Source organism: Artemia sp. Qi Xiang Cuo, chromosome 16 (genome assembly GCF_049724085.1).
Source record: "Artemia sp. Qi Xiang Cuo chromosome 16, ASM4972408v1, whole genome shotgun sequence".
Lineage (NCBI taxonomy): Eukaryota > Metazoa > Arthropoda > Branchiopoda > Anostraca > Artemiidae > Artemia > Artemia sp. Qi Xiang Cuo.
This window is the reverse complement of record NC_142809.1, coordinates 51515048-51527065: the sequence shown is the minus strand read 5'-3', so window position 1 is coordinate 51527065 and position 12018 is coordinate 51515048.

The following is a 12018-nucleotide window of genomic DNA, read 5'->3' as shown; positions in this document are numbered from 1 at the left end:
ATTGGTTTCTGTGTAAACGCAACGAAGAAAAAGACTTAGGAAGTTGGCTTAAGAAAAAGAAGAAAAAGACTTAGGAAGTACTGACGAAGAACCAAAATAGGAATGCTATGAACAGTTTTTAGCTGCTAAATATTTAAAACTATTAAAAGGGAATCAATACAATAATAAATTAATAAAAATTCGTCGTTTACTTCTTCTAACTCCCCCCTTTTTGCTGTAACCGTCGAAATTGGCTTGTAATCCTCATTTAGTAGCTGAAAATCTCTTTGCTTCACACTGCTAAAATAACAAAACTAGCCCTTCTAATCTATATATAATGCTTTGTATTTTGATTTATTCCATGAGGCTATTTTTACTACCCTCCAGCCATATTTCCTATTTTCATCTTTTGTGTGTAGTGTTTCAGCCCTGAAGACCTTGTTATCTGATGTTAAGACTATTTTTAAAAAAATTGCAATCTAAAAATTTATATCAGATGCATTTGGGGAAGACTTGAGGAACTGGTTGCTTTCCGTTCACCTTCGACTTTAAAGAAGGACACTATGACTTCTGATTTCCAATTGAATCCACATCCGAAATATACACTCATATATAACTATCTCATAACTTTGGTTTAAATCGTTTTGGGAAAAAAGTGAAGGAAGAGGGCTGGTTGCCATCAGATCGCACTTTATTTTTAAAAAGGGAGCTAGAATTTTGAATTATACATTGAATGAACCTTCTCGAAAGTCTATGTGACCACCCCTTACAGGAAAACCTTCAATTTTAACAATACGTAACTAGTATATCTTACATTCCTTGCCCGGAGGGTCATGGGGGGCCCTCTAATAACTTTTGACAATTGACAATTGAAAGTGGAACCAAAAATTCTGATTTCCAACCCAATTAGCCCCCTTATAAGTTTATACAACCACCTTTTTCATAAAAAAGTTATAGGCCCTGTGGGTGTAACTTACAATCCTTGCCCTGAAGGCTGCAGGGGTATTTGAAATTTCCTAAGAATAATCAATAGACCTTTCAACTATACTGAACAAAATGGCTATCTCAAAATTTCGATTGGATAAAATTGGGAAAACGATGGACGTGGGGGAGGTTTAGGCTGGTGGCCCTCCAATCCACTTTTGATTATGAATCTCAATACCTGAATCTCAAAAAGCGGACTAAAACTTCTGATTGGCAATACAACGAGTCCCTTCCAAAGTTTATACAACCGCCCTTTCTATATAAACCTTATATGCCCCCAGGGCATAACTTACAACCCTTGCCCTGAGAGCTCTGCAGGGGGAGGGGGGTCATCCTCAAAGACATGATTTTTAGACCTTTCGAATACGTTGAACCAAATGGCTATCTCAAGATTTTGATTGGATGTGTTCGGGGAAAGGGCGGGCGTAAAAGGAGTGTTAGTTGCTATCCAATCACTTTTTTACCATTAAAATGACGCAAGCTCTTCCAATTTCTAATCAAATGAGCCATGTTTTAAATTTCTACGACAACTGTTTCGATACGAAATGCCCTGGTCTAAAAGAAAACAATAAATTGTGCCCACATCGGTCTTTACTTAGGCAGTGCAATAGTGCTGCCTATGATAAGATAAAAATTCAATTTGGATTTTTAACTTCAGAGTACAAAACAAGAAACAAATTAAAAGCAGATGGAAACTCTTATGAACAGAAATACTTACGATTGAAACAGATAAATAATTAAACCTCAGTGCTGCATTGTTTTTTTTATTTAATACAGTTTCCTTCTCATCAGCACAGCGATGCCAACTATCGTACTTTTTTCGTCATTGTCGCATTATATCGAGTACCACACAGACATTTTTTTTACTTTAGCACTAAAAATTGCTGTGAACACACAAATTTGGACAATTTTAGCTTTTTAGGAATTGACCATGATGACAGTCTTGGTTTTCAAAGGCTCCGGCATATATCGGCATGTTTTTCAAAGGCTCGGGCTTGTTTTTTGTTTCATTTACTGGCAACACTGCTTCTTAATATTTTCTCTATAAAGGAGCGAGACAGCATAATGTCTTTCGTATGACATTTTAGTGCATTATATATAATAGAGAAAACCCAAAAAGTCATGGTAAAGTTCTATTAAATCATATTATTGACTTACGCATTAAGTGAATATACCACTCGATGCCTTTTTTTATGCTGATTACGAATATAATAATCATTCCTATAATTCAAATTTAAGCCATTTTTGAGCTCTTGAAAATGACAGAAAATGTATAATATATAGGGTGTAAAAGGGCTTAAAACATTTGTTTTAAACTTGCTGTTTCATAATAAATCCTTATTTTAATCCTTAATCACTGACTTTCCATGAATAACTTGGATAATCAAAAGTATATAAGTTCGAAGAATTCATTTTGCAAATATTATGTATTTTTCTTCTTCCTTAACGCCGAATGTTCAAGAATGCGTTTTCGACGAAACGTCGAAAATATTAAAGCCAGCGGAAGAAGGTGTATAAAAATGCACACGAGGTGCTTTGTCAAAATTCAAATTTAGATATTTAATTCATTATCATCAAAATGTCAGCAACTTCATGTTGTCAAGGTTGCAAAATCAAGGTGCTTGAGGCTGCAATTAAATTTTTGCACATGGCTGATGACAGTACTGATTTTTTTAGGTACATTTTTTTATATTTCTTTGTTGATTAATAAGTTAGATTGATTCAATTTATATATATATATATATATATATATATATATATATATATATATATATATATATATATATATATATATATATATATATATATATATATATATATATATATATATATATATATATATATATATATATATATATATATATATATATATATATATAAATTGAATCAATCTAACTTATTAATCAACAAAGAAATAGAAAAAAATGTCGTCAATTTTTTGTCGTCAAAAAAATTTGTCGTCATGGAAATGCCGTGTGGTTTCCAAAATTATCGACACTTCTCAATTTTCTAACTTTTCCTCGTTTCGTTTTTTTACTTCTAATAGAATACATTAATTTTATCAGTGCTGCAAATCAGTTGGAAAAAAAAGAAATACGCTGTTCATTTTAATATTGAATGCTCTTTCAAACTATTTTTTTTTTATTATTTTCAAATGTCTTCTATTTTTAGAGCTCATGGTGTGCTGCCAACAGAAGTTGTTTGACCCCGTTGCCAGACACCCTGTTCCCACTTTACGTACCCAAATAATGTTTGGGTCTAGAACAATACAGTTCCAGTTCCACGCACAAGAAGGAGGAAACGATGCAATTTTGATTTCAGTGATAGAAAAGGAACTCTCTTACTGCACATCAAACTTCCATCAGACAAACTTATTATGTTTATAGCCATGTTTTGGAGTAATATGTGGGAGCATCGAGCAGCAAGGCTAGAACTTGATATTTGCATGCAAACAAGTGTGGATTGGAGGTCAATGTGTAGCAAGTTACTGATGAATTGGGTAGAAAACCAGGAGCCAATAGGAGGTGAGGGCGTTGTGGTAGAAATAGACGAAAGTCTTTTGGTCAAACGAAAATACAACCAGGGGAGGCTTCTCAGCCAGGTTTGGGTATTTGGTGGAATTGAGAGGCTGAGGAGGAAAAAATTTATTATTCCTCTCTTAGATGGTAATGAGAGTATGAGAAGGGATAAAGAAACTCTTATCCCTCTCATTCAAAGATATATGAAGCCGGGTTCAATAATTATGAGTGACTGCTGGGTAGCATACTCCAGGCTGCCAGAACTCGGCTTTAGGCACCATCAAATAAATCACTCCATAAACTTTGTTGACCCATCAGATAAGACCATCCACACACAATGTATTGAGAGGCTATGGCACTCTCTGAAGAAAAACTGCATAAGGCCGGGGATGAAGAAACTGTACTTGAGGCAGTATATTGCCAGATTTCTTTTCTTCGAAGCCTATGAGCCAGAAGAGCGCCTGCATATTTTTTTTATTGAAGCCAAAAAGTTTTACCCCCCCCCCCGGATCAGAGCCCTCACTTTCTAGAGCAGCAGAGGCTGAAGCCAACCAAGGAACAGATTCTGAGGAAGATTCAGATGAAGGAGAAATCCAGCTGGTTTCAGGCTCCGATACTGTTTAACTGCAATAATAACTGCAATATCAAATGTGATGCATGTGAGAAACATTGTACTACAAGCACCATTTTATCTTATCATCAGAGAACTTATACCAGGGAAAAACCTTTCAAATGTGATATATGAGAAACGTTTTACTACAAATACCAGTTTATCTCGTCATCAGGGAGCTCATATAAAGGGAAAAACCTTTTGAATGTGACATTTGTAAGAAACTTTTTACTTCAAGTTCCGATTTACTTGTTCATCAAAGAACTCATACTGAGAAAAATCTTTAAAATGAAAAACACGAAGAAAATGCTAAACATCAATATCCGGTTTATCAAATCATCAAATAATTCATATTGGTGAAAAACCTTTCGATTGTGATATGTATAGTAAGTGTTCTACTTAAAGTTACGATTTAAATTGTTATAAAAGAATACGTACAAGTGAAAAACCTTTCAAATATGACATATGTAAGAAATGTTTGTCCTTAATTTACGATTTATCTAGTCATCAAAGAATTTATGCAAAGAATTAAATTTGACAGAATGCCCAACAATAGATGATCATGCCTTTAACCTATTTTCTCTGAATTGTCTTCTTTTATACTAGTATGTTTTTTATCTGAAATGGTGTTTTTCTTTTCAATTTTATTCCAATCCTTTTCTTGTAATCAATCTTTCAATATTTTCTTTGGGTTTTTGTTTTATTTTACTTTTATCCTATGTAGTATAAGAAAAACCTCCAATTTTTAATAACACAGGTGAATCTACTTAGAAAATTAGTCTTACTGTCCCAGAAAAACATCTTTGGTAGCCACCTAAAGCTCCTATTAATTTTGAAGGATTTGGATTTGTTAGCCATCAAGATACTAATTTACCTTAAAACCTGTATTGTTCCTATAAGTAGGTGAGGGGTGCATATTTATATATTAAATCAAGCTCTTTTTTTGCTTCTCTTGCACTTTCCATTTTAACTTTTTTTTCTAGCTCGGGCATGCATATTCAACATGACTTTTAATTTTCAGATTACGATAGAGCAGGGTACTGGGGTAAAGAAATTTTTTTGGGACCGTATTTAATGAGTTTCAATATATATGACTGTTTGGATAAAATAGTGTGACTATACTAAACTTTGAAAAAAAAAAAACTGATGAATGTACACCCGCTCTTATACGAAATCATTTGTTTAGAGTTGCAGATTTGAAACTTAACATGCGTTGGCTTGTATTGCATATAAAAGTTCTAGTCAAATTTAATGCATACCTTCAAAAGGAAGGATGGTGGAGGGTTAGTGGGCTGATTGAATACTAATATATGACCAACTAATATGTTTCAATAGAAATGTGACGTTTAACATGCATTGTTAATCAATATGTAATGTATACCTTAACATTTTGTGTTTTGTATAGCATATGTAAGTTCCAGCAAAATTCAATGCATAAGAAACTGGCTGCAATGCATAGCAAGATTCAAAGTGTTATTGACATTCTTTTCCAGGAGGTTTCCAGGAATGAGTTCTGTAACTGCTAATTTGATATGCTCAACTTATTCCAGGGTTGGTTTAGGGTCTTCTTTATGTCTATGGTGAGAGCCGAACACAGATTGTGATCTGTGTGACGTCCAACCTAAAGCGTGATATACCAATAATAAGTATTTCTTTCATGATAACAAAAAGTTTCCTTAGAATCCAAATAAGGCAATACAAAACCGTGTTCTATGGCAAACATCATAATATCATAATTAAAAATAAAGAACCACTTTCCAAAAAACAACACCACATAAAAAACACACAAAACCTTGAAATGTTTTTCTTTCAATAATATGTTTGCTAATATGAAAGATTGTTCGTTTTAAAGTTATCTCCTCTTACACATTTCTTTGAAATATTCTGTCCAACCCCCTTTATCTGATAATATTACTCCAAAATATTTAAATCTTTTGCAAAGGGAGAGAGGCATTGAGTGCAAATTCTATAAGCCATATTTTAATAGGTTTTGGGGGTTTCTTTCATGTTGAAGTTGTAATGAATATACGATATTCAAAAGAAGGCCCACAGTTAAAAACTAGTATTAAAGAGATCTTTCGTAACAAAAATTGCTATAAAAGAAAGTTGTAATATTAACCTTTATACATAAGCATTTCAAGGAAATTTTCCTTTACCATCCCTGTTAATCGTTAGCTTCTTATGTGTTCCGCTGCAAGCGAACAATAAAAGGTGCTTCACTATTGTGACACGCACAGGGTTGAAAGCTGTTATAGTGCGATTTCTGGGCTTCATTGAATACAGCAGCAAGTATCATGAAAAGACTGACACGAAAGGAGGCATACTCTACTGTTTGTTTAAAAATATTGTGCTATAAAAGTTATAAAAAAGACTCCTGATCCTACAGATTTTTGAGTAATGTTGCTTATTCTGCGTTTTATTCTAAATTAACTGTGTCTTTAAGTAATAAAGATGTTTTTATCTCGATTGTTCTTGTAGTACGTTCTTTATGATAAACAGGAAAAATTGTTTAATTAACAATCATTGGCCCGGGGCTATGAGGCATAGCATTCTGGGAAGTATACCTATAAGGCTTTTTGACTAGTTTTGACGAAATGACAATTCCAAAATTTCGGTCACTGTTTGGCAGAGGGGGCAACTATAAAGAGCGGGGGGGATCTGGTTGACCTAGTCTTTCTTCAATATATCCTCAATATACCCTGAAATATTCAATTTTATACCCTTAGTTGCTCTTTAGATATTGATGAAATTCCCTTTTCACAACCAGCAAGCACACAGACTGTTTTGATGTCCATCCCAACATTTCTTTAAAATTTTGTTTTAATACCTTAAGCTATTTTAGAGACCCAAAATACCTTATAATACCTTATTATCCATAATACCCTCTTCCGCTGGCTTTAATATTTTCGATGTTTCGTTGAAAACGCATTCTTGAACATTCGGCTTTAAGGAAGAAGGAAAATACATAATATTTGCAAAATGAATTCTTCGAACTTATATACTTTTGATTATCCAAGTTAATCATGGAAAGTCAGTGATTGTGGATTAAAATAAGGATTTATTATGAAACAATAAGTTTAAAACAAATGTTTTAAGCCTTTTTACACCCTATATATTTTACATTTTTTGTTATTTTCAAGAGCTCAAAAATGGCTTAAATTTGAATTTCTGATAGAAATGATTATTATATTCGTAATCAGCATAAAAAAAGGCATTGAGTTGTATATTCACTTTATGTGTAAGTCAATAATATGATTTGGTAGAACTTTACCAAAGTCATATGTAAGACTTTATTCATACCGCTTTATAATAGAATGATGTATTAAAAAGTCATATGTAAGACTTTATTCATGTTTGCTATATAATAGTATGAGGTATAAAAAGCCATCTGTATGACTTTATTTAAGTTTGCTATATAATAGTATGAGGAATAAAAAGCCATCTGTATGATTTAGTTCATAATGCTTTATTGTAGAATGATATATTAAAAAGTCATCTGTATTACTTTATTTAGGCTGCTATATATAAGAAATCATGTAGGCCTAGGCTATAAAAAGCCATCCGTATGACTTTTTGTTGTTTTTTCTATGTTATAGCAGGAGGTATAAAAAGTTATCTGTATGACTTTATTTGTGTTTGCTCTATAAAAGAAAGGCATAAAAAGTCACATGTAGGACTTTATTCATGTTTGCTCCATAACAGTATCAGGTATAAAAAGCCATCTGTATGACTTTATTTAGGCTACTATGTATATTAAATATATATATATATATATATATATATATATATATATATATATATATATATATATATATATATATATATATATATATATATATATATATATATATATATATATATATATATATATATATATATATATATATATATATATATATATATATATATATATATATATATATATATATATATACATATATATATATACACACACACACATATACACACATATATATATATATATATATATATATATATATATATATATATATATATATATATATATATATATATATATATATATATATATATATATATATATATATATATATATATATATATATATATATATATATATATATATATATATATATATATATATATATATATATATATATATATATATATATATATATATATATATATATATATATATATTGAGCATAAAAAGTCATCTCCATGACTTTATTTATGTTTCCTCAATGAAAGAATGATGTCATGAAAGAAGAAGTCATCTGTGTGACTTTTTATCATTCTAAATAATTGGAATGAGGGTATAAATGTATGACCACACAAGGTCGTAAGGAGACATGCTGAGAAACAATTCTTACTTCATAATATGCAAAATTATCCTAGTTAACATATTTTCCAGGGGGAGCACCTTTATCCTCACTATTTTACTTCTTTTTAAATCACATTTTTCATTTTTATGCCTTTTCTCCAAATTTTGAAAATTGCTTATAAAACAAACAGCCAAGAGGCATCAAGCCAATCTAACCTAACTTAACCTAAATTTATGAATATTTACATATTTTTATCTTTTTGGTAGATGGCAGTAATGGCGTTTAACTTTCCTGTATCGACTATTTGAAAACACATAAATGCAGTGAAATATGTTTGTTTTTCACAATTTTGTTAAAAAAGTTGTACAACAGTAAAAATAGCAAAGATAAAGGTGCCCGACCCTGGTAAATATGTTAACTAGGATAATTTTGCATATTATTAAGTAAGAATTGTTTTTTTAATATGACTCCTTATTACATATATATATATATATATATATATATATATATATATATATATATATATATATATATATATATATATATATATATATATATATATATATATATATATATATATATATATATATATATATATATATATATATATATATATATATATATATATATATATATATATATATATATATATATATATATATATATATATATATATATATATATATATATATATATATATATATAAGGTTTGGTTTTATATTTTTATCAGTTTTATTCTGCACTGAGGACGGTCAAGCGGAGGTCTTGACCGAAATATTTGCATAATTTTTCAATTTTTTCACTGGCTGTTAAATGTCCTCGTTTCCTTTCTTCGCGTTTTTTGGTTTATCATGATGAGCCAGTGTGGTCTCAAAAATTATTTGAGACTAGCTTACGGGGAGCTTTTGACCAAGTCTGTTCTTAATTATTTTGATTTGTCTAAAAAACACGCCAACCTTATTAATCAAGAAGAATTTTTACAGCGTTGTAGAGTAAAGAGAATTCTTCCGAATTCTCTTAGTTTCCGCATAAACATAGTTAAAAAATCCGAACGGAATTTTTGGTTTTGGTTTGTTTTAATTTATTTGTTAAAAATTTTAAAAGACCAAAAAAAACGACGTTTTTTCCTAAGTAATACAATTTCAAAAACTCGACAATTTCTACAGCAAAACCTTTCACCGACGGATTTTCAGCAGATATCTAGAATAGGTCAGAATACTTTCCGCCACGACTTTTGTATGGCTAAAGCTCGTTTATCAGAAAAGTTTGAAAAATTATAGTACGAAAAATTTCAGAATTCCAGATGTTTTCTTCCGAGATTTTGTCCTGGTCCGGCCATTGAGAACCTATCTTCTAAAGTTCTTACTCCGGAAGAAACCCATGTTTTGTCCAAGGGACCTAAATTTTGCCTACCTCAAAAACAAGTGAATTTCGTAGAGATAGTCTCCAATGTGGAGGCAGGTATATTTGGTTCACGTGGTGCTGTGGAAAATCCAGATTTACTTCGAGGAGAGGTGGTTAAGAATATTCTTGATTTCAGTCCATAGTCCCCAAGGTTAAGAAATCAGGAAACACAAATTCTCAAAAAATTAAAAAAAAGACCCAAACATCATTATAACCAGGGCTGATAAAGGAAATAAAATTGTTATCCTTGATAAAACTTCATATAATAAAAAAGTTACAGATATTTTATCCGACACCCATACTTACAAGCCCATAGATTCAGACCCCACCGGTAAGTTCACCCGTTTAGTACGAAAGGAGCTAAGAATTTTGCAAACTGAAAGACTTATTACTCCACAACTGCATAAATTATTTTACCCTAAAGGTTGTTCAGCTCCTAAATTTTACGGGCTCCCAAAAATCCACAAAGATGGAGTCCCTCTACGCCCAATTGTGGCTTCTTATAGCTCTCCGACTGCCAGATTGGGGAAATGGTTTTCAACACTTTTTCGCCCCCTTATGCAAACACAAACTTCATACATAAGAAACTCAGTTCACCTTGTTGAAAAACTAAAAGACATTGAAATAAAAAAAGATACAATTTTGGCCAGTTTCGATGCCATTTCTATGTATACGTCTTGCGACATTAAAAAATGTGAACTAGCTCTTCAAAGGAAATTAGAAGATAATATTGATCAAATAGACTACAAAACACTGGATATAGAAACTATTATGCGTCTCGTCCGTCTTTGCAATAGTTCTTCCTCATATTTCCGATACAATAATCAATTTTTCACCCAAATTAGGGGTTTACCAATGGGTACAAGTCTTTCACCATTTTTGGCAACTTTTTATATGGAATTCATAGAAATCTCTGCTCTGGAAAATTTTCCGATAAAACACCGTTTCTGGGGTAGGTTTGTCGATGATGTTATTTCTCTGTGGGAGCACGGAGGAGAGTCACTTAACTCCTTCTTAACTCATCTAAACACTTTGGACTCTAACCTACAGTTCACTTTAGAACTAGAACATAGCCACAAAGTTCCTTTTCTAGATGTTTTAATTTTCAATAAGTCTCCTGGCCTTGAATTTTATATTTATAGAAAGCCTACGCATAACGATAGGTATTTGCATTTTTCCTCCAACAACTCTCCCTGCATAAAAAGAGGAGTTGTTATTTCTTTGGTTGACCGAGTAATAAGAATATACTCAAAGCCTCACATAGACTCAGAATTGAATTATATTAAGGACATTTTATTTTGCAATGGCTACCCTATAAAATTGCTTGAGACCATTATAGACAGAAGACAAAAAAAGGCAGAGGGGAGTGCATCAGGTCCGCAAGTCCCAACAGTTACCGTCCCATTGGTTTATGATAAGAAACTTTTCACTGTTCTACCCTACATTCCAAAATTGAGTGACAAATTGAAAAGAATCCTTAAAAAACATAAACTTAGCGTCGCCTTTAAAAATTCAAATACTACACAGAGCTTCTTCAACAGAGGCAAATATAAAACCAGCCCCATTCTGGGTAGCGGTGTTTATAGAATTTCCTGTTCTTGTGGTTGTTTTTATGTTGATAGAACCCAACAGCAACTGGGGGAGAGGTTATCTGAGCACAAGTCCTCAATCGACAAGGCAATGACGTTACGCCAAAGGCCTGAGGTTTTTGATTCCGCCTTGACGCAACATGTGTACGAGAATCCACACCATTTCATTTTGTTTGACGAGGCCTCTATCGTTGCCCCCGTTAAGGGTCTCATGCAAGTTTTCAGGGAGGCAGTTGAAATAAAAAAGCACATTCACCAAAAGGTAGCTCTCAATAGAGACACTGGAGAAATTTTTCTAAGTCCCATTTATGACAAAATTATTAATTCTGATCGTTTTTACATACATCCACAAAGTTATATTGTGCAATTGAATAGAGTCTCCGATAACAATCAAACTGGAAAGCGATCAGCCTTTAAAAGTGCTTTACGCAAAATGAAATTCTGAAATGCCATTTAGACTTGTGTTTTTTATTCAGTTTCCTTTTCACCGTTACTAGGAAAGGGTCGTCCAATTTTAGTTTGGTGTTTTTTTAAAGGCTGGGTTTTTATATTTTTATCAGTTTTATTCTGCACTGAGGACGGTCAAGCGGAGGTCTTGACCAAAATATTTGCATAATTTTTCAAGTTTT